Below are 22,219 nucleotides of genomic sequence, written 5' to 3' on the forward strand. Positions count from 1 at the left end.
TATTATAATGCGTTGGAATGTAATCATAGCAAAGACTGTGCACCTGCAGAGATGTCGTAAGTGCCTTCTTGCGCCTGCATTTCAAAAGGCAGCACTACTAAAGATAAAGGAGGAATCTGAAATAGTTTAGGTAGTAGGAATTTTCTGGCAAATGACTTGCCAAAGGAAGAATCTGAAAATGTCCATCATGAAAAATGTCAGCTTAATGCAAATTAATGTGGAAAAGAAAATTGGAAGTTTTCTCTGGTGTATCCCTGAAGGCTCTCCTGAAGGACCATAATGTTGCTGGCACTGCCTGTCTGCTGGAGGGAAGGGAATGTGCAAGAATTTTTCCCCAGGGCAGCAATTTCAGCCATGCTTAAATGGAGTTTTTATTTTTTTCTGGAAACTCTCATTGGGGAGCACAGGGAATTATATTTCTGTATAGTTTAGGGTGATTTTTTTTAATTACTTTTTTTTTTTTTTTTAAGTAAAAGGAATTTATACTTTCTGGTGAACTAAGCACCCTGGACAAAACAGAAAAGTCTGGTCAGTGGCTTTGTTCTGAATGTGTCATGGGTTATTCTCTTACCCCCAGGTTTCCAAATTCTTTTTCCTAGTATACGAGTGAATGTTCAAGCAAGAGCAGAAATGCCATGGTTGTAGTACTGCAGCAGGAGCCTGCTGTGGGTGAAGAACTGTTTCCTCTGCACGTTGCTTTCTGATTAGGGTTGTTTCTTGACACAATCTATTTCTGAGATTCTTAAAAAAGATAATTACATACTCTCGTTTCTGATCACTTCTGCTCCAAGACTAGCAAACATGCAGGAATAAGACAACATATTTAGAATCCACCCAAATATTCAAGAAATTTCTCCTTTACTGGGCCCAGTTATGCACTAACTGTTCCTAGACAGTCAGCGCCTGTCTTGCTCGAAGGGGACAACAAAACTATTTCTTGTAAATATATTACTAGCGAACACTTCATTAGCTAAAATGAAAGTGTACTCAAAAACCTTCCGTAGGCAGCAGTGAAAGCAAAGGAAAGAATAGGAGGGATTCATGATTTTGATATGTCTTAACAGTAAATGACTGAGATTTGTACAAGGAACCTTTTATTCCGTTCTTTTGTGCCCTCATGTCATGACAGACACTCATGTCTCGTCCTCTCCGTAAAGCAGCTGCGGTACTTGTGAAAAGGCTGTCATCAGTGCCAGAGAGAGAGAGAAATGCTGCATGAAAAGTGGCAGTGGAAGTTTTCCTGCTCCACAACTGTCCTTGCCTTGCTTTTTTAGGAGCCGTCTAGTAGAATAAAAGTAGTACCTCAGCTATTATGGCCATTCAAACAAAACTGACTATAAATATCTCTGCCAGCTCCAAGTATAGTGTGGTTTTTCACTGGAAGTGTTTGTTCAACCAGTATCTCCTGACCGTCCCCAAGCATTGTTGAGTAACGTCTCTGCAGAGGAAGGGCTCTTGTCCAGAGAAACACTCTCCCACAGAGCTGGAAACGTAGTGTCTCTTCCCGTCAGTCTTAAAGACTCTTGGTGAGAATTATAGTCACCCTCATCTCCTAGTGTCTCAAAAAGGATGGCTTGCACCTCTGAAACGATCTGGTCATTGATGGAATAACTGTACTGTTGGCCATTGCTGGTGTTGGTGTGGGGAACCCGTGGTGGTCCCACAGCTGTGTTGTTGCAGGACTGCTGATTTCCCAAATGATTGTGCGGGAGATCCGGGCAACCCCCTTGCAGGTGATTTGTCGGGTGTTTCCAGCTTTCCTTACCCAAGGAAATTATTTTTACCCTCTTCTTCTGTTACCTGTGAAAGAATCCTGTAGTTCTAATCTTAAAATTCAGGTTGAACATTAGGCTAAAATTTCATGGTAATATAATTGTTTCATATGAGATCATTCCACTTCGTAAAAGGTGCCTTCTGATGGTCTGGAAATAATGTTATAAAACAGAAAGACCCCAGAAACACTAATGCATCACCATCTCTGGAATTGTGTTATCTAAAAAATACTTGAAGTGCCTTCCTGCTGTGCACTGTGTCCAGAATCAAAATGAGGAAAGACAAATTTTTAAGATAAATTGGCTTGTGAAAAATTTATGTGCACTTTACTAGTGCAGGCAGGATGTAATCTGTTTTGTATTGAATCTGCTTAAAAAAAAACCCACAATGATAATGAGATTTTTTAAAGGCACTTTTAAATTCATGCTGGCAAAAGACAAATAGTCATGACTTTTAATTTCTATAAACTTAACAGCTGGGGACAAAATAAAGCGTTATTAACTTAAGGGGTGTAAGGAAGTTGCTTTTGTTTCAAGGACGAAATAAGTTATTCTTTCTCAGTGTTGTTCATCTAAGCTGTCCGCCTGATCTTTCTGCTGGTACAACCAGGCCAGTGAGTGGTTTTATTTATGCTGCTTTTACTGTTAGTAGTGAGAGAAGAGGGGCCGCAAACATCTCCTGTGATGTCTGTGTTCCCATCCTTGGTAATACCTGTAAAAACATTGGTTATGAAGGAACTATGCTGCAGGGGCAAGTTGTTCTGCTACTAAATGGGATACACCTCATATTCAAAACATAAAATGTATTACCAAATAGCGAGGAGCTTCTTAACCTCATTTTATTATTTGGAAAAATATTATTTGTCTTTTTTATCATGACAGTCATTAATGATAAAGATGTTTGTCCTTATCAAACTGAGATTTACACTAATTTTAATTACATTAAGAGCAATTTACTCTTATCACAAGATAAGTTATTTTTCTTTATCACTGTATGTCTTATATTACAACTAAGAAGTAATCTGGGTTTGGGTTTTTTTTTTATTTTGATTATAAATTTAATGCTAATTCAAAGGCCAACCACAGTTTCTTGGTTTTCTTTTGTGCTTGCTGTTTCTTTTGCCTGTTGAATTCAATTCCATTTATATTAGTGATTTATTTTTTACTGTGAATGTCTTTGCAACCTGCAGACTCCTCCTGTATTTTCCCAGACTTCACTGTAGAAGTTGAAGAGTATATTGTGTTAGTAGTAAACCACAAGTTCATGTTTACATACCGAGGGGTTTCCCTTGAGTCCCAAGTCTTTACTAACTGATTTGTCATAGAGGTGAAGGGCACAACCTCTGTGTTTAGGAAATCAATAGCAGTTGCCATTTCCATTAAGAAGCCTTGGCTGAAGTTGTTCTGTCTTGCATATTACATTGCTGTCAGTATATGCTTTCGTTTGCTCGTGGCCCGAAGCTAAAAATGGGGACAGACCAAAGGTGGAATTTTTTTCTCAAATAAGCATATTCTCTCCATAGAATTGGGAAGGGCTGATCTGAAGATGGCTTGAGCAAAGAGGGAATACAGAAAAACTAGTGTGAGTAAATGTTATAAAAGGGTGTACTTACACATGCTCAGCTAAACCAAAGCAGTGGAACAAAGTATAGTTTGACCTAGTGTAGAAAAACGAGCAGAAGTGCCAAAAAAAAAAAAAAAAAGAGAAAGAAAGATCCCTCTGCAGGGAAGATTTCTTACTACATTATAGGGGTAGCAGACTAATACCTCTGTTCAATAGTTGTTGAGTAGCATCTGACGGTATTCCTAGGCATCTTGAAGAATGACCAGTGTTTGAAATAACTGTAGGTGGAGAAGCAGCAAAGAGCCACGTGCCAGTTTAGGAGAAAATGTATTGCTGCCATTGTTTAGCTACCAAATTATGGCTTTCCCCCAAGGACTGACTTGGGCTACGGCCCTTTACTGGTACCCACACTGCTGTCCTTCTTCATTACTTCTGATCATCAAGACACGTTTTGTTGCTGCTTACCTTTGAAGTGCCGGAATGCACACGAGTGCACCAGCATGATTATGACACCAGGTGTCATTACAAAATGAATTTACATCACTGTAAATTCTGGGGAGAAAACCAACCATAAATACTCCTGAAGTCAGCATGTGAAATTACAAAACACATCTTTCATTTTGGATTGGCACATCCCAGTTGGCACTAACCATTTTCTCTAGCAAGAGTGTAATTTAAAAGAGATTAAACTGCACATGACAAGGAAAAACTCCCCTTCTCCTCCTAGCGTGCTACTCAAAGCTTACCTGCTTAATACCAGTGTTAGTACCCTCTTCTTTCACTGTAACATCAACTTGATTAGACCCTGAGGTCTCCATGGTAGGACTAGAGAGATGCTCACTGGGTGTGGGCACCACCAGCAGCGCTCCTCGGGACTGTGCCGGAGTACAGAGGCTGTGGGAGCCCAGTCCGTGCATGCTTGTCTAAAGCATCCAACACCCAGTTAATGACCGGAAAAGATTTGTCCCCCAAGGCCGTGCTAAATTTGCAGCAACCGCAGCGGCGTGGAAGTGGGCTAGGAGAAAATTTGCTAGCCCTGCTTATGTTTTATCATATTTCTGCCTGCAGGAGAGCCACTGTGCTATTGCTCGGTCTTATGCACTCTCCAGTGTATTTCAAATACTCTACCTTTAAATACTGACCACCAGCAGAATGATGCCAGTGCTGAATGCTGTACTCACAGATAGGACAAACTTAGGGAAGATAGATACATTTCTATCAAAATTATTTAAGGGGCATCTGATAGCAGTGTTTCAGTTAAGGCCTATTAAACATTCTCCATTTTATTCTCCATTTTCAGGGTTTTATAATTTTGCTATAAAAATTCACTCAACCTTGAAACTTGCCATCCATGGTTTCATTCCAGAAGATATTTTTAAAGATACAAAAGCAGAAATATCCCTACTCTGGCAATGGTTTAAATGGATATTAACTTTCAATCCTGCCGCACAGCACATTGGAAAGTTGAAAAACCTGCTAAAAATTACCGCTAAAAAAAGGAGCTTTTGCAGCAATATAGCTTGGATTATCCACTGAAATCTTGATCTCTTGAATGTGATCTGGTACATTTTGAGGGTTGCTGCCCAGTTTCAGAGAGAGCTGCTGAGATGCAGATACCTCTGCACTGTACTTCTCGCAGGGGCTGGAGCCATATGCTCCTTCTTAGAAAGGCCCATACCCCATGAAGGAAGGGCCTTTGTAGGTAGGGGGGATGCCCAAGCACAGGCAGTCCTGAAAGCAGTGTGAAATAACAATTTTAGCAAGTGAGCTTTAGCTTTGAGGGGTGGGAAGTCCTGTGTTACATGAATGCCTGGGTTTTTTATAAGATTGGCAATGGGCACAGTTGAACTGAGTTTGAGTGCTCTGGAGAATTACTGGAAAAAACTTTCTAACTGTTAAGTCTTGGACCAAATTGCTTAGGGTCATTGTAGGGTCTCTGTCCTCAGACCTCAAACTGGACAGGCTGAGCTAGGCGCGTGCTGGTAACGTCTCAGGTACAGTTAATCCTGCCTGAGGGCAGAGGGAGACATGGACACTCTAACATGCCCTCCAGCCCATTTTTCACTCATTTTTCATCATAAAGTTTGCTATATTCTTTGTCATTGGTGCTGCTTATTCCTCTCCCCATTTCACCAGGCGAGTGCTTTACGATTGTCTTAAATGGGTCCGTATTTCTTAATGCAGAGCAAAGTTTGTTTGTTCTCAGTAGAGGTCTCCGTTTTCCTGTCCTTTTTACCTCACACATCTGAGCCTGGTGTCTTCCTGATTTCATTGGCATTTAAACTGCTTGACATCTTTAGCCCTCAAGGATGCTCTGAAGCTGTAAAGATTCCTTGCTGAAACTGCTGTTCTGGAGTTATAGGTGATGCATGATCGGTTGGCTGCTTCATGCGCTAAAGAAATCAAGCAGCGTGCAGCTTCTCCCATTAAAAATTAATGCTCTGCAGTAGGCAGTAAAGACCTTAAATGTTTTGTTGTTAAGGAGCAAATAATGGAAAAAAACACCACCTTTTTGTTAAAGAACGAAGGATGCTTCAAGTTAGGAGCTTTCTCTTGTTATGTGGCTATCACCGCATTGAATCTGACAACTGGAGAACGATGTCCGGGAACGCGTGATCGTGCGTGTGGGTTGCTCGGATGTTATTCCACTGTTCATAATCACACCGCTTCTACCTGAGATGGCCAATGCGTGTATGCAATATGTTAAGAGATGGATAAGTACCTACCCGATTGGATAGTACTTTGAGTATCCTTTCACACACTTTGTGTGTATGTAAAGCTTCACATGGCTGCAGATGGTTAATTTGAAAAGAGACCTGTGGAAAATTTGGCATAGAGTGCATTCGCTAATGCAAATAACAATAATTCATGTGGGACAGAGTGAAAGGATCATTTAAAATGGAGCACCGACTCCAAAACTTCCCAGATATCCGTGAATATCCCGGGTTAAGAGGCTAAGCTCGTGGTGGGGGAACTGGGGATTTGGTAATCATTTGGGGTTATGTGAAGATGAATTGTAGGATGCCAATGTTCATGTCTATTTTACACAGTCTGCAACGGGAGATTTGCCTGGTGCATGGGGTTCTGTTGCCCTGTTGTAGCTGTCTCAAGCTGTTCTTCACTCCACAAGACAGCGATGACTTGAAGCCTGAGAAATGTCCGTAGAGTGGGATGCAGTGATTAGAGCAGACCTGTGGAAAGCAGGCACGTTTCCTCTGTCTGCCTGAAATGGCATAATGTTTTTGGCAAGGACCACAGTGAAAGAAATGAGAGGGGGCATTCTGTCCAGCCAACTGTCGCTGCTCTCGTCCACCTCCCCTACGCCTATCTGGTACATCGGCACTCTTTCAGTTGTACCATCTAAATGCTAAACAGCAGGGCTGCTGCATGTCTGTGACTAGGCAGCACTCTTTTATTACAGTCCATGCCACTATCAGATGAGAAAGAAAAATAGTTATGAAGTGTTTGAAGATTTAGGAGAACTGTGAAGCACCGCCATGCAAATAAGAGGAAAAAATACAATGTTATAAGAATGAAGTGTTTGTCTGGAGAAGCTCTCTAGAGTAATATAAAATGTAGTCTATCTATTTAACAGGGTTGCAGCAGAGGGGTCCTTCAGCTCATCTGGGCTGTTACAGGGGCTTTACTGTGTATAAAAGCTGGTGCTCACAGTCTCTGTCTAATTGGGAGTAATTGCAGTAAACTAGTGGTATAATGAAGACTAGTTAGAATAAATGCTACTAATGACAGTAACACGTGTTAACATTGAAATGATGATTGTTGGGTATTGGCGGGTAATTGCTAGTTTAATTTTAATTTCACAAAAGAAATTATCTATTGTCAACCACCCACTTGTCCAGTACAATGCAAAGATAGTTAGCTAAGAAAGACACCTGTGTTCAGACTCCCCTGGTCGCTTTACCCATGTTGCACTGTGCTCCTCTTTAAAGTGTGTCCACAGCCTCCAACGCACATCCTTTATGGAAAGAAAAGAGCAATGTCACTTTGAGACAGATCCACAGGGTTTAGACCAACTTTCCATTTCCTCAGTTAATTACCAACATAATCTCTAGATAATCTCTTCTCAAGTCTATGAAGATTGGCTGCCTTTGAATTCAGAGGACACTTGGTCTTTTTGGATCGTAGCCATAGATTAAAATTCTTCAGAGTGGAGATAGCTGTACTTTCCCGCTGTTGATTGAAACACGCCGCCGAACACTTCTGAAGTTGGATAACCCCTCCAGAAATGCAAACAATTCCTGGCCTCCCTGTGTCCTCCCAGCTCAGAGGTGCCAAATCCCATTATAACTCATTTCTGTGCAGACAGTCAATCATAGCCTTGTTGTTCGATGTGTAAGAGGATTTTCCAGTTATGCTAGCAATTCTTTATCAATAGGAAATCACACATTATGAAAGAGCTATTTCCACCAAATTTGCAAAATTGTGTCCATAATTATATTGTCTCTTTAGAGAGGGGAATTTTCTGACTGTGTTTTCTTAACTATCCTCGTGACTGAGTTCTTACATCTCTGGTGAAAGGAGAGCTCTCCCATCTGCAGGAGATGTACCACTGTCATTTGCAGACCTCTGCTATCTTCAGTCCCAGGCATTTTGGTGTGCTCTGCAGAGAGCATCTGCCTACAAAAACACTCACAAGGTTTGTCTGATGTCACCTGTGGGAGCTTTGCAGAAGATCAGAGAACTTTCAATAGAAAATTAAACATTTTCCTGGGGGACGGAGCAAATTTATTTACATTAACAAATTTACCCTATCCTGCATGCTTTCCTTCTGTATCACTCACACCACCTCTCCAATTCTGTGCAGGTACAGATTATCTAAGGAGCCATTTGCCTACTGCATGTATATGGCTGGGAGTGTGGACTCTCGGGAACCAACTTGGTTTCTTGTGAACCACATAAATTGTTCAAGTTTGTGCTAGGCTGTCCCTCAGTAGCCTCTAAGACCATTCCTGGCCCTGCCCTTCTGGTTATGCACTTCTGATCTTAATGGGCTCACTAAAAAATGCTGGGATCTAACAGCATAAATCCATTTTGTGTCACTTTTGGAGAATAAAAATACTAATTTTTTAAAAACATTTAGTAATTTATGAGACAGCAAGAGAATCAAATGCTTAATTTATGCTTTCCTGTAGGGCATCATTTTAAATTAAATTTTGCTTTTGAAAGGGCCTTACGCTTCCAAACTATTTCACAAAAAAAATGCAGGTACCTGCACAGTCATGTTGGTGGGGTTTGTTTTTGGTTTAAGATCGGGTCTCTAGAACCAAGTCTGTCATTTAATTTGCTGATGTTTATTTACAAACTAAACCCTATCCGTATCTGAATGTAACTCAGTAAATGTGTGTGTGGTTTCAACACAAGATACGACCCATCATTCAGATATCCATACAGTAATTTCCCATGAGCTCAGAGGAAATCATTCCATCTCCCGGTGGACATCCAGCACCATTTTCTATTGTACGTGACATTTCTTTGCTTGTGGGTATTGTATTTCTGCCCCACCCCAGACACACACAGTCATTCCAGTTTCTGGTAACAAGTTTTTGATCAGGTTTTCTTTGTACTCTCAGCTTTTGAAAGCTCACCATTGGGGTAAATTTCCCTTTCATCTTCACGTAGCCTTCTCCTCCCCTTTTTCTCTGAAAACATCTGAAACTGGTAAGGAAGAAAGTTGCAGTGCAAACACAATTTGCTTGTTTAGTTTGAAATTGTAAATCCCCTTTTTTAAAATTCTCCCTACAGTAAAAGAAAAAAAAAAAAAGTTTTTTTTTACCTTGTGACATTAAAATTTGGAATTTCTACTTATGAAGAATAAGACAGCTCTTCGTTCACCAGCTGTATGTGTTTTTACAAATGTCAGACTTAGTTTTGAATGAATGAATGCATGGAAATAAAACTGCATACTTAAATACGGTGCCATAAAGGCATCTGAAAAGACAGAGTTGGGCTTGACACTCTCTGGGTGGGGGGAATGGTGCAAGATTTGCTTCTGCCCCATCTAGGCCTGATATTTTGAATATTATCTGCAAAATACAACAGCTGAAGAGTTTGATAATCAAATTCTGCTCTCTACCAAAGTACTAAAGATGTTACTATGGCTGAAATCTTTATGGCTGTGTGAAATGTAGAGAAGTGGGTGAGACATAGCTTTTAGAGAATGACAGTGATTTTGGTTTAAGATGTAGGAAACTTGAACTTGGCTTTCTACCGTGATATAAATAGAAAATGGACTTAAATGCAGCCTCTGAAGCCACTGACCTAAGAGCCAGCAACATGTGTGTTATGAAATGTTGGAAAGGTTGGCTCTGCACGCTGCCGTGGGATGGAGCCGTCATCCCTCAGCCATGTCCAGCCAGCACAGCCCCGCCTGTGTGCCGCAACTCACTCTTGCCATGCAGCTCTCATTTCAGCTTGGCCGGTGCCTTGTCCAGTCCCATGGTGGACACTGCTCCAGCGTGACTTTCCGGTACAAAATGCTTAGAAAAACTATAAACAGTTAGGCTACCCTTTGCTTGTGTCCCCTCTTCCCTGCCACTGCCATGGAGCATCAATTTTCTGCAGGTTGGGACAGTCTATGAAAAACATTGTTTCAGTAACTTGGTGCTGGTAGTACCATATTTGCTGTCTTCTTCTGCCATGCTCTTTATTTTCCTAAGGCTATGAACAGCATCCAAAAATCCTGTGAGCTGCACCTATTCTATTAAGGACTATTCTTTCTGAGTCTGGAAAGAATAAAGGCTGTAGCAAGGAAAGGGCTTTCAACTCAGCTCAGGCAGATGAGCTCTGCTGGCACTGGTGCAGCCACGTAAAATGCCACCAGATAAAACCCTAATCCGGAGTAAGGTGTAAAGCCAGATGTTTCAGGCAGGGATGTCAGCTGCCTTTTTGTTTTCTGAAATGAGGACTGTGAGTAATCTTGAGGTTGCCATCTCATGAGAGTGTCATGAGTGAATTTAGTAAGATTTTGGAAAGCAGTGAGTGAGTATGAAGGTATAAAAAAACCCTCATTATTTCTTGTGTTGAGCTTGTTGAACGTAAAACCTCCCTGCTCCTATCTGGTTTGCTACACAAATCACAGTTTAAAATAGAGTGTATGTTTTACATCTACATGTGCATGCGTGTGTGTGTGTGTACACTGAACACTTTAAAATATATGAATGATCCCCATTTGGTGGTTAATAAATTCTTAAGGGAGAAAGGACCCTCCTGAATTTCTAGACCAAACATGATCAGTTCCTGTAACATTATAAGGTGAGCCAGATCCCAGCTGATGTAAACTGGTATAATCTCAATGAAACCAAAAGAGCAGTTCAGATCAGAATCAACTGAGAATTCAGCCTGTTTAATACGCAAGTTTCAGAAATAAACCATTTATCCGTTTTACTGTTAGAATATTTATTATGGCAGGATATTTTCAGGCAGCAAAAATAAGCAGCGCCCAAACTTGCTAAAAATAAAGAAAAGACAAGCACTGCTAAAGGTGTTATTTTTACTGAATGTGGTTTATTACTTGTATAATTGGCATGAAGTAGAAAGCAGTACATGGTAATGGCATTGTTCATACTTCTGTAATTAAGATTGTATCAGTATTTCAAGGGCATAATACCCAGTTAAAAAAATGCATGCAATTATAGCATTAATTCCTTGGGAAGTAGATCTTTAGCCAATTTTTATGGGGAAAACACTGCTTTGGTTGATGACCAGATAGTCTTCCAAAGAAAATGATTCTGGGTTCCAGTGTGGCATCAGGTGTTTTGCATTCCTCACATAATTAAAGCCTAATGTGGAAGTGATGCCTTAAAGGACTTAACTAGCAGAAATGCAAATATTAGACTGACTTAGTATGTTCCATTTTTACAATGTATTAATTGCTGTAAATATGCAAAGGTATGCAATTAAAAGAGCAAATGAGTATTTCTAATTAGGATGGAATGGTAGCGCATTTCATCAAAGTAGGACACAGTGTGCTGCTGAGCTGTGTATATGTTTTTGCCAATTAGTCAACAGGAATTCTCGTATGAACAATTGAGCCTTATATAATTGGAAAACGAACACTGAAGCACCAAAGTCCAAAACCAACATTTATATTACCCTGTAACACAACAGGCTACCTTTGGGCTTCTTTGCATCTGGGGAAAGGGATAATCCATTGACAAAACCTGCGCCTGCGTGTGGGAACGTGGCTTCCTCCTCGCTGTCTGCGCTGCAGCCTGCTGATGGGGCCACCCAGCAGAGCCGTGGGGACGGACTACTTACAGTCAGACGTGGCTCCATAGTTGGGACTGGGAAACCAAGTCCCTGAGCAGCCCAGGGGCAGAGCTGCTTTCTCACCCCTTGCATTTGTTCATTCAGATGTGCCTTTCAGCATGCCGAGTACCGTGGCAAGTGCCCACAGTACGTCGCCGTCTAACAATGAGGATCGGAGCCCAGCTTTCCTGGCAGTCCCGGCAGTGTGTTACAACTGCCTTATTCTCAGTGGCAGAATACCACACAAACATGTTGCCAGCACTTTCCTAGAAAGCATTTGGAAACAGGTCTAAGCTGGAATGATAATGGAAATATAACGGAAATACAACTCTTGGCTAAAATAACTTTGACCTGATCTCCTCCATAGAGTTGCATCTTTGTGGATGCACGTGTGGGAGAGGGGCAATTCCACAGGGCGGCCATGCGTGGGATGTGCCAGGGCTGCACAGCCGCTTGGACCATGGCAAGCGACGTGCTGGAAGGCTGGGGTGGCTCAGCCCTCAGACACAGGTACCAAATTCGTATGCTGAGCCTCAGGTAGTGGGGAAGCAAACCAATTTTCTGTGCAGTCAAGAATATCCCAGTGAATACCCACGTGTTGGACAAGGGGGCACTCACGGCAGGTGGAGTTTCTGTTAGCTGACCCTATGCTGCACACACGCTCCCATGGGAAGATTTGTGTTTGGTGATTTGGCAAATGAACAATTTGGAAATTTTAAGACTAAGTCCCTTGGTTTTTTTCTCGGGTGAGGGGAGTAGGATTAGAAGGGGGATAACTTCTGTTCTTGACTAACATCTTCGGGGGAAGCTGTATGGAAGAGGGTGTTTGATACAAATTGGAGCCACAAATATATCACTGAAGATGCCAATTCAGACCAACGTGGGGTTTGCAGGAACAAGAGTTTAGTCTGCCTGTCATGGGGAGCTAAAAATCTGAAACTGCTTTGAAAAGACCTTGAAGGGGTAATGGAGCATGAGAAGGATGGGGAGAGCACATGGCAAAGACCCCAACCCAGGCACTCACGGGAGCTGCTCGGAACAAGAATGTGCCTCCAGTCTTTGTAATGCTTTGCTAGGTTTTGGACTGTTCTTCCCTTGCTTTTGGATAAATTTTTCTCGTGTTTGTAAGAATTTCGAATCTGTGTTGGGGATTCAGTAAGTTTAGGGGGTTCATTTGGGGGAAGGAAAAGCCATTTCTCCTTTGTATAATAATACAAATGCACTTAGATGCAGGCTGTACTTAAAGAACTGACTGACAGCCTCTGTGACAGATGAAATAGAATGTTCTGGGGTTGCAGAATAAAATAATATAATTCATACGGTACCGGGCAGCCTCCTGCCCTGAGCCCTGACCTCTCAACAGATATTCTTCCCATAACCTCCTGAAATATTCCCAGAGCCTCTTTCATGGTGAAAGGTAGCTTGCTTAGTGCTTCTCCTATGCTCAGAAGGCACTGGCCTGTAGCTATAAATAATTACTGACTACTCCCACTGCCTAGCGCAAAGTTCAGATTTGAACTTTCATTCAGATACTTCTGTGCCTGTTCATGCTTGCTGTACGTGGTAAAACTTGTATTTTCTACATCCACCCCATCCGCTCCAAGTTAAAGTGATTCTGTCATCTGGTTGAGATGCTCAGACAGGGAATTAAGTTGGGGGCTTTTTTGGTGTTGGGTTTTTTTTTTTTTCCTTTCTGTCTTTCGCCTTCTTTTCCTGCGGAAAGTTTCTAAAACCTTGTTCTTTCCACAAGAAAGGAGTTAGTCACCTAACTCCAGGTCATCAGCATGTGAGTGTTTAATTCTCCTGTGCTCTGTTGTGAACCACCACAACGAAAAGACTGAGGTGTGTCCTACAACTGCCTTTCACAGCTTTCTTCAGGAATTAGGGACGCCCCTGGCACCCAAGTGAGGCATGGGTGGGGATGAGCAGATGAAGGTGGGGAACATCTACAGGTCTCTCAGTCCTGAAAGCCTCCGAGTCCTGGCAGCTGTCCCAAGATAGGACGTTGCCCTTCATGCCATCTTTGCAGAGGTCAAGCCTGCGGTGGCCCAGCCATGAGGGATAGGGATCCTCTCTGCTGGGCTTAGCTGGAAGAAGGGTCCCTCCGGGCTGGCCTCCATCGAGGGGTGCACTAACCGATGGCACTTGTGTAAAAGCCTTTATACATCCCCATGGGACTGCACCTCTGTTCCCTTTTAAAAGACCATTTATATATGGTAAGGGCAACAAATGCCTCCTGCGTCATGGCTGAGTCTGATGTGTTGATAGCTGTGCTCACAGATGATGCTTCAGTGGAGTGAACCGTCTTCTCCAGCTTTCAACAAACCCCAAGGCATTTTGCATCTGGCTATTTGCATGCTGCTATTTTGACAGACCTCCTACCTAAAATGCTTTGCATCACTCAAGCTTGCCAGATATTGAGCTTCATATTTTGAACGAGGGTGACTTTCCTAATGTATTGAAGGTGTTTAGTACTTTCATTTGACCTTAGCTTTAACTTGCTCATATTTGTCACTGGAAAGAAAGGTGATTAGGAAGATATATGGCACTCTATACTGATTGCAGACAGCGGATATGCAGCACTGTCAGAGTGGGCAATTGCTGAATGAACGGTTTAAAGTTTAGTACAGTTTGGATCTTAGGCTCACATCTCTGTCAGCTCTATTTGAATATCTCCTATCACAACTTCAATATTTACTTTATGCAGAATAGAGAACATCTGGGATTTATGCGGCTGCTTGCAGGAGTAAAGAAAAAAAAGAAGTGATTCTGGGGCCCTGCCTACAAATGCTTCAACTTTCTGAGCAAAGCTAAATGGTGTTTGGCAGTGCTGTAGTAGAAAATTAGAAAGAAAATGGTATAAAGGCTCCTGTTAGTACCAAAAGAACTTTTATTTCTGCAGAATTTGGCATAGCAACATCATGCGTTCCCAGAACTCTCCCTCTGTATTCAAAAATAATGAAGTGAAAACAAATTGGGTTTGTGGAGTACATTATATGTGCCAGCAGGCTTGTTTGTGTGTGTCTGAGATAAATGTGCATGTGCCTCTGTGTATGTGGGGTAATTGTTATCTGCTAAGTGGTGTGTGATCCCTCTCCCTCCACGAAATTACATCACCACTGTATGCTGCAAATAACAAAGGAATATTGCGTACTACCATGTCTAGACTCAGTTTCCACATAAAGGGGCTAACACTAGCTAAGAATTAAGTGGTCTTCTCTTCCTGCTACTTTTGAGGCATTTGGGAATATTTTTAATCCCTTTTGCTTCTAATTGCCGTTGTCCCTGCTTCATCCTCTCCCTTGTTGCCACTTAGTCCTTGTTGAACTGAAGAAACAGCTTTTACACAATGTTCTGTAACTATTGAGATCTTTGATTATAAAAGGTACATGCTGTTTCCGCTGCCTTCTGTAACTGTAATTTGCACAGGGAAGTAATGGTGAAGGTTGCATTGAGGGGGTGGCCGGAGCCTTAGGAAACCCGCTGACATGAAAGTGCTGCTCTGCTTTGCACTGGGTGAGGATCTGTGTCTCTTCCGTCCTCCCAAAGGTGGTTATTTTTGTCAACAAAACAGGGGTTCCCTACAGTGTCAGGGCTTTATTATCCCAGAGAAAGTCAGCTGAATTTCAGGACAGTACAGTACCTTCCCAGATGTTTGATGCTGTGATAATATATGCTCTATTGACAGCCTGCCTTAGAGCTGAAGCTTTGCACTCAGTATATTAAGAGCCTAACGTGCTGCAGTAATTGCACGACGATTCCACTCTTGCACGGCTTTTCTTTATTCCATGAATCCTGATTCCTTACTTAGTTCAGAAAAAATTATTAGCGTTGGGCTACGCCTGAGCCAGCTAATCTGTGTGAGGTAAAGTCGCTCAATGCAAGAGTTCTTGCAAGGAGTCACAGCACCTTGCTGCTAACTTGGAACTGCTGATATTATGAATTTCCAAATTCTACTATCTACCCCATCTCCTGTATACATCAGGAGTCAAACTCTAAGGTACCACAGGTCTGAAGTTTTCTTTACTTGTTTTCCTTTTCAATCCTATAAATTTTTCTAAGTAAATTTTGACTTGTGTACGAAATGTTTTTACAGCTACATAGTAGTCTTTATATCCACAATTCCTGCGTGTCTTACTGGCATGTGTCACAGCCGGGGCACTGCAGGTACGCAGTAAGTCACATTAACCCTTTAAATGTTGACAATACGGTGTATGCACAGTGTATTTATCACTAACCCATAAAGCAAGTCCTGGACTCCATGGAATATTTGGATTTACTTTGTATGTCCAGAAAGTCAGTCAGGTATGAAAGTGCTAGATCTACTGCACGTGCACAGAGCACCTCTGTTGTACATACACATTAGTAGTGATGTTTCCCAGGGGCATCTGTGCATATGCAAGACATGCATAGGGTAATGGCGGCGGAGCAGGATACTTGGTCTTCCAGGAAAGCTTGCTTGGAGCATATGGCTTGTGGCTCCATAGTGGGGGGGACCCCATGCTGGCCCCTCTTTCGGTGTGGTCTTTCCTGAAGGAAGACCAGCAACATCTGAAAATGGACTGATCACCAGGAGGTGATAAAATGTTAATTGCTGGGGGGAAAAAAAAAAAAACAAGAAAAAAGCATGTCACTTATTGAGAAAAGAGTGTATAATCACAAAGGAAAATTACCTCTGCTCTGGAGTTTTCTATAAATGCATCATTATACTTGGGAGTTATCTAACATTTCTGTAATTGCTACGCTACTGTCTCTCATATTGCAGTGGGTAATTCTGCATGTGTAAGTGCATATACTATAAAGTGATGGTTTTATTAATGTCAAAGGAACATCAAAAGTCTAAACTATATCTAAGCACTGGCATATATCAGTTGAGTGTTTTTCTTTCCGCACAGTCCTCTCTCCTGCTTTCCTAATAACTCTGACACATTCTTTTTTTTGACACATTTCTCCATAAGCATAGCGGTAAGATGTACCTCCTTACATGAATCTTGGTTTGTATGGACTTCCATACTTGGATTTCAACGTTAATTTTACCTTAAGATAGTTACAGGTTGTCACTGTGCCTACTCTAGGTATATTAGTTCCATATCATTTTTGCATGGATGTGGTGGTATTTATTCATACACAAATAAAGCCAATAAAGCATATAACTAGTATATATTTTATTACTAATGTAACATTTACAGCACTTTATTGTTAACATAAAATAATGGTACGCATATAAAAAGCAAATGTTTCAGCATAAATCACTCTAAATGTTCAGCCAGCATGACCGTTGCATATAATGTTTCCATTTATCAATCAATATGTCAACATGCCTTGATGCATCAGATGTAAATTATCATCTAAGGTATCTTTAACTCCTCAGAATGTCATCCATTGAACTGAGCTCATTCAAGTTCACCTTTTAACTTTTTCCCCGAGGTGCTCACTCTCCATCAAATATGTGAAGGAGGTCAGAGGTTAATGAATCTTAATTGGACTTCATTATGTGGTAATATAGCACCTCGAGTGCCTAACTATGCCCCGATACTGAAGAGCAATGTCATCATGTAGGTTGTAATGAACTAGAAGCCATGCATTATCATGCACTGTAGCACTTCATGACTTGTTATGGTTCTCTGCATTGTCTCCAGTGAGGTATAAAGCTTGGTGCATACTAATACAGTCAAATTTCAGTTTTGAGAAGTATTTTAAACACATTTGTAAGTATGAAGACTTCTGATTGATTGAATTATGCTGTAAGGCAAGCCCAGTGCTATATAACTTCTGTCATGACTATAATCTGTTGCTCTTCATTGCCTGTGATGCTAGAAGAAAAATTGTATTCCTTCGCTGCAGGTAGGGCAAGTCACACTGAAAAAACAATCCTTCAGTCCCAAATTTTATGGTGTTAATTTGCCATGTATTAATTTTCACAAATCATCTGAGAGCAAACAAAGAATTGAAGTAGTTAATTCGGTAATAAAACTGTTTTATTCAGAATTGTAATTAGGCTATATTATTTTCAGTTTCCCTTTGGAGGATTGGAGGCCATGAGCAGAAAATGACTGTACTACTGTTTTGTACGTCAAAAAGTCTGCTTATACGCTAGCTTTTAGCAACGAATGAATGTAAGATACTAGTGAAGTTAGCGGGGTGTTGCAGGATCAAAACATACTGAAACAGTACCATTTTTAGGCACATTGTAACTACTGCTCAGTGTGTGTGTGTGTATTTCTGTTTCCCGAAGTTTCACGTTCTGCATCAGATGCATTTTGCCCATTCTTCAGCAGTTGTCATTTATATAATCACTTTGTCCTCTTATTTAAAATGGGAGCCAGGTACAATGTCTGGTTGCTAGAAACCATATTCTATGAATAAAAGTTGTACTAGAGAGCTCGCAAACAGCTCTTCACAGAGCTGTGTAAATAATTGATAGGTCTGTTTGCTAGCCGAACTCTTTTGTTTTGGGTTTGGCATTTTATTTGGGGGAACAAAATATTTTTTCTTAGTAAAAAAAATTAAGTGTGAATTTAGGTTACCTAAAACATTTTGTTTGAATAAAAATGATGTTTTGTATTTCTAAGGATTTTAAGCTTCTTTAATTATTTTTTCAAAATATTCTGGCACTTTTTAGAATGACTAGACCAGATTTTAATTTGAAACAAACAAGCAAAACCCAAAAAAGTTTCATTCTGAAATATTAAATGAGCACTTTAATTTAAAAAAAAATAAACATCTCTTTTCCCCAAAAGTCTTTATGGACTTCACCCCAGAATGGCAATTTTCTGTGCATAAACTATTCACTTTTCAATTTTTCATTTCTTGGGTCATTCATTTTTCTTTTTTTTTTTTCTTTTCAGCTTCAGAGATATTTTTTTCAACCCAACCATCTTCACTCCTAACATTATCTGTTTCAGCTAAATCTTGCTTAACAGTATGTGTTGTCATTTGCAAAAACAAAACAAATTAAATCCAAAGATGACAAAGAGTGGGGCCACTCTAAACATCACTGCAGAGAGAGATAACTTTTAATTTTGCTTAAGAAATGTGCTGATTTTTCCCGGTATTGCAAACAGCAGCTAATTTAAAACTGTTTCATAAATAAATGATTTTCAGTCAGCAAAAGAGCACCTTCATTTCTAAGCTGAAACTGGTAATTTTCTTGCGGACTTTCAGTTGTTAGGAAGGGAAACCTAGTTATACGCTGCTGTCTGTACCATCAGGTATCCTGCTTTGAATCCAATAACTGGGTTCAACAGCCTCAAAAGTGTATTAAACATCAATATCCTTTCCTCAGCGAGAACTAATCAGTTCCATCTCTCTAGCTTCTGGGATAAAATGAGGCTGCCTGGTTGCTGCAGGATTTATAATATTTATAGCTGCATTTTATATTCTCTGTTTCCGTCTGCCTTTGTTTCCATCTCTCTCGTTCGCTGTATTTACGTAGGATATGCGTAAGCTGAATTAACACTACAAATTGGTTCAAGCAACTGACCTGTAGGACATATCTGCTTTAGGAAAGGCTCCGGTGGTTTCACTCAAGAAGAGTCATGTATCTATCTTTACTTCTTATTTTCAGTTTATAAGAAGAGCCCCTGGGGCTAAGTGACCACTGGGGAGACTCTCTGGACACAGCAATGACCAGGTAGTCCATAGTGCCCATATCTCCTGGGGGCCTGGGCTGCAGTGAGGGCAGACCTCTTCGGTATCGCAGTATTTGATATGGTCAGATGCTTAGGGGTGGTGGGCAATGCAGATTTCTGCTATCGCTAAATATAAACTGTGCCTGCTTTTCTTCTTTCCAGGGTCTGTTGTGAATTAAATCCAGCTGTGAGCACTGCTGGGAAGCAAGCCTTCCTTTTGCTATGTTCTTACAGCCCATAACGCGGTAGGACCCTGGTCCTGATTAGGCTGTCACAGCACTCTTGGAATGACGTGTCTATTTTTCATTGCACCAACTGATAACTTGGTTCAGATAAATGATTACATGAAGAAAAACAACAGCAGCAGCAAACACCACTCCCCCAGGCATGTGTGGTGTATGAAAGCAAATCTCAGCCCCTATTAATTTTCTAGGCTGTTAAAAAACACTTTCCTAGAGCATAACACATTACTGTTGTCCCTAAAATGTGAAATACAATACAAATAACCAGTGGCAACAAGGGATATATTTGCTGTATGCTCAGGTAGGGTTCTTCTGGTGGAGTGCTATCACATTCTGATAGATTCATGACAGTTCAATCAGAAGTACAACGTGTGTGTGTGTGTACGTACTCCGTGCCCGCAGGGACAATACAGATTTCAGGAAATGCAATGAGCATTCCAGCAACAATCACAATTCAGGACAACAGTGTCTTCACTCTGGATATCAGTGGCAACATCTAATTATAAAAAAGAAAATGTCAATGCTTTCCCTTTATTACTAGCATTGTGGCTGCATTAAATCTAACTTTATTTGACAGGAACTACTCAAAATTATCTCCCACAGAAATGTGCTATCAGACAGCAAGAGTATATCTTTGTCAAAACAGCAAGTAGTAGCTGCTGTTAAGCAATTTTGCAAATATGGTACCTTCAGGCTCATATACTATATTTCATTCTGCATTTACCGATATGACAATTAGCCTTCAGTGACAAGATAAAAAAGATTATGGATGCAAATATGGCTATTTCTTTTCTTTCAGTTGATTGAACCTGATCACAGCCAGATACTACTTCTCAGACTGATGAGTTTAAATATGTTTTACTCTTTTCTTAAGGAAAAAAATGGAAATTGACAGCAGAGTACTTAACTGCTGAGATTCATATGCTCACTTTATGTATATATGAAATGTAATTCAAGTGGCTGCAAACATTGACTAATCAAAGAATTCAAGCTTAGTTGAGTTTTCTGTAGAGGAGCTTAGATTAGATCAAGTTGATGAGTTCTTTTGAGTTGCATATTACAATGTCATAAAAGACTAACTGAATTCACGCCAAATGCAAGCTGGGCTCCTGCTCTCAGCACCACCAAAGAATAGAATCAGGATGTGCATCTTCTCTCGCAGACAGAAAAACTCCTTTTTGATTATTGGAGGAGTTTTGGCAGATCGTCTCCCTCTGGAGCAGCAACATAACATGCAACATAACAAATCTTATTATGGAGTCAGTCCTTATACGTGGATTTTCTTGTTGTAATTTTCTAAGTATGAGCTGTTCTTCAGTTTTGCAGCCTGGAGGTGGCTTAAGCTTGTCTGGGAAATTCAATGACAAATTTGTCATAACAATATTCTGGAAAACTAGCTGGAATTATAAAAACATATAGTTAAAATTAGTCACTTCAGGCTCATCTATCATGCAGTTCAGCCCTGAGGAGCTCTGCTGAAGGACTGGCGCAGTCTGAGCTTGACTTGGTGCTTCAGTTAAACCGAGTGGGCTTGTTCCCAAGTGTGCCAGGGAAGGGCAGAGCCCCAGCTCTCTCTGCCTTCCTGCTCGTGATAATGGAGCCAGCAGAGATTGTTGTGGAAAACAGGCAGCCTTGAGCATAGTCTTTGTGATCAGAGACCTTTTCCTTTGTATCTACACCAAAAACCTAGTTGCATTATTTTTTGCAGTTTATTACCTGAAAAACAGGCATAACGGACAGAGACCATGTGATAAAGAGATGGAGCCAGGAGCTAAATAAAGAGAACAATGTTGCTGAAATTATGCAGCTGGCAAAAGGGCTGGATGAAGTTAAAAATCTAGCAGATCAGTTCAGTAGGATGAAATTCATTGAAGGATGCTAGTCAGTAATCAGAAAAATGTGTTGCAACCACAAGAAAAACTGAAAAGAACCACCGAGACGGCCACAGCAGGTGTACTTTATACTGCTGACACTCGTGAGACCTGCCGGAGAACATTATATACATGTGGCAGGAGAGCATTTGAGTATAAAAGGAGCATAAAGTTGCCTTGGCATTCACATCCCATTTAAAAGAAAAGCACTGCTTGGATACGTAGAAAATATGTATCTTCCAAATATTTCATATGGAGATTGTGGTGCTTATGCTGTTCTAATCAAGAGGACATTCAGGGAAGAAACCAGTAAATAGCAGGCTTGAACAAATGCTTTCCCAGTTCCCAAGTAGGAATTATTTTTAATCATAAGACATAAAGCACCCATTGGAGTAAACCCCTGATCGGTATCTTGCTGTCATGTGAGTTGTTCCATTGATTTCAGTGAAGCTATTAAAGACAAGCATGTGCTTAAGTGCTTGGCTGGGTTGAACGATAAAGAGGGTACATTATTTTTGCAAAGATACCTGACAAAAACTGCCCTCATTTTGCAACTTAACTCTCATTTCATGGTTCTGTCCTTTAAGAACATTTAATTCACTGACAATAAGAAAGGAGTCATAGAACCAAACTGCACCAAAACAGAGGAAGACTCTTTTCCCTGCAGAGATTTCAACAACGTGCAATGACCTCCAACAACTTTAATTAAAGAGAAAATGCATACAGAAGGAAACAGTATAAAGATATAGCTAGGGCTAATAATTTACTTCAGCATCAAAAGTCAGTAAATCAGTGTGCTTCATGAAAAGCAACCATCGGTCTTTGGCCAACAACTACAAAACCTGCTGTGATGCACTGAAATATTGGGGGG

At 40.8% G+C, this 22,219-nt stretch overlaps 1 protein-coding gene across 1 annotated transcript in view; it reads left to right on the top strand.

Moving 5' to 3' along the window:
* Positions 1–22,219, top strand: part of FAM19A1 (family with sequence similarity 19 (chemokine (C-C motif)-like), member A1) — a 234,835-nt gene that overhangs the window by 70,566 nt on the left and 142,050 nt on the right. The gene's annotated exons all lie outside the window — the stretch shown is intronic.

The sequence above is a fragment of the Pygoscelis adeliae genome, unplaced genomic scaffold (assembly GCF_000699105.1).
Source record: "Pygoscelis adeliae isolate BGI_AS28 unplaced genomic scaffold, ASM69910v1 Scaffold67, whole genome shotgun sequence".
NCBI classification, from domain to species: Eukaryota; Metazoa; Chordata; class Aves; order Sphenisciformes; family Spheniscidae; genus Pygoscelis; species Pygoscelis adeliae.